This window comes from Raphanus sativus, chromosome 2 (genome assembly GCF_000801105.2).
Source record: "Raphanus sativus cultivar WK10039 chromosome 2, ASM80110v3, whole genome shotgun sequence".
In the NCBI taxonomy this organism is placed as follows: Eukaryota; Viridiplantae; Streptophyta; class Magnoliopsida; order Brassicales; family Brassicaceae; genus Raphanus; species Raphanus sativus.
In genome coordinates, this window is record NC_079512.1 from 89,789 (window position 1) to 91,610 (window position 1,822).

The 1,822-nt window shown below is 44.0% G+C and overlaps 1 non-coding gene across 1 annotated transcript; it reads right to left on the bottom strand.

Annotated features, from left to right (window-relative positions):
• Positions 1-1,009: 1,009 nt before the first annotated feature.
• LOC130508808 (small nucleolar RNA R71) lies at positions 1,010-1,116 on the bottom strand. The gene has a single exon (XR_008942988.1). It is a non-coding gene; the product is annotated as a small nucleolar RNA R71 (small nucleolar RNA).
• Between the last annotated feature and the right edge of the window lie 706 nt (positions 1,117-1,822).

The following is a 1,822-nucleotide window of genomic DNA, read 5'->3' on the forward strand; positions in this document are numbered from 1 at the left end:
CTTGCTTAGAATTGTGTCTAGGCTTAAGGTTAATAGTTTGATTGATTCATTTGTCATCCTTAGTTCGAAACTTGATCACCCAAGGTCTGAAATCTCTATACCCATGAGTTCTCCTTTCCAATAGCTTAAAAGTATCATTTCTGTTACTTGCATTCTAGTTTTAGTTTAAAAACCATCCAATTCACTGATTGCACTTAGATTAGGCAAATACTTGCATTCTCTCTGCATTTGAATCCCTCAGAACTGGTTCGACAACTTACTTCCACTTTACTATCATTTGACTTAGGAGCCTCAAAACTCCTAACATCAAATTGGCGCCGTTGCCAAATTCTGAGTTTGATTTGAACATTGAGATTTAGTCATTTGCTTGAGACTAAGTCATTTTTATTTTTTGTAAGTTACTGATTCTCTTCTTCACCTCTTTGTGATTTTCAGGTGTATGAACTTGAGGAGCAAAGGTACATCAAACCTTGTTCCAAGAGCCGCAGACATCAGAGCTTTAGAGAGAGAGTGTGCTAGAAAAAGAAGAGAAGAAGAGCAAGAAGCTTTACTGCAGACACAGGAAGCTGAGATGGCTGATCCACAAAATCCTCTGAACCCCAATGGAGTAAACAATGTTCCACAAGGGCCCCAACAGCGACCAGCTCGCCCCATTGGCACTTATGACCGCCCCAACATCCATGGTCCTAGACTTGGAATCCGAGCACCAGCTGTGGCTGCTAACAACTTTGAGATCAAGTCAGGACTGCTAAACTGCATAGAGAACAACAAGTATCATGGTCTGGCTGTGGAGGACCCATTTGATCACTTGGATAAGTTTGACAGCTACTCTGGTATGTCAAAGACTAATGGTGTGTCAGAGGATGTCTTAAAGCTCAAGCTATTCCCTTTCTCTTTGGGGGATAAGGCACGTCAATGGGAGAAGTCTCTACCAAGTGACTCCATCACCACTTGGGAAGACTTCAAAAGGGCATTCTTGGAGAAGTTCTTCTCTACCTCAAGAACTGCTAAGTTGAGGAATGAGATCTCCAGCTTCCAACAGAAGAACTTGGAAGGATTCAGTGCAGCTTGGGAGAGATTCAATGGTTACCTAGCTCAGTGCCCACACCATGGATTCTCTAAAGAGAGCTTGCTGAGCACATTCTACAGAGGTGCTCTTCCTAAGTACAGAACCAGACTGGATACAGCTAGCAATGGGTTCTTTTTGGGAAGAACTGAGGAAGAGGCAGAGGCTCTGGTTGACAACATGGTTAAGAGTGATGCAGTCTACAGTGGAGACCATGACAGAAGCAGCAGAGGTGATGACAATCAAACAAGGAATGAGATAAAGGCTCTTCAGGAGAAGATTGACAAACTCATTGCTGATAAGGCCACACAAGCGCAGGTGAACTTTGTTGGCAACCCAAGCCAGGAGATACCTCCTACTGTCAATGAGGTTGAGGGTTTGGAAGGGCAAGAAGAATTGTGTTTCATCAACAGTAATGGTAGCTGGTACAAGAAGGAACCCAACTACCAACAAAAGCCCTATTCAAACAACCAGCAGAGTGGTTATCAGCCTCGAAAAAACCAGCAGAGCAACTATCAGCCTCAGCAAAACGCCTCTCCTAGCTCCTCTGCCCCTCAACAGAGCAGCACTGATGCCTTACTGAAACAGATCTTGGAGTCTCAGACTAGAAGTGAGAAGCATGTGGGCTATGAGCTGAAGAACCTACACTCCAAGATTGATGGGAGCTACAATGAGCTCAACAACAAATTCTCCCACCTTGCTTCTTCTGTCAAGAATTTGGAGAATCAGTTTGCTTCCATGAGCTCCCACCAGAAC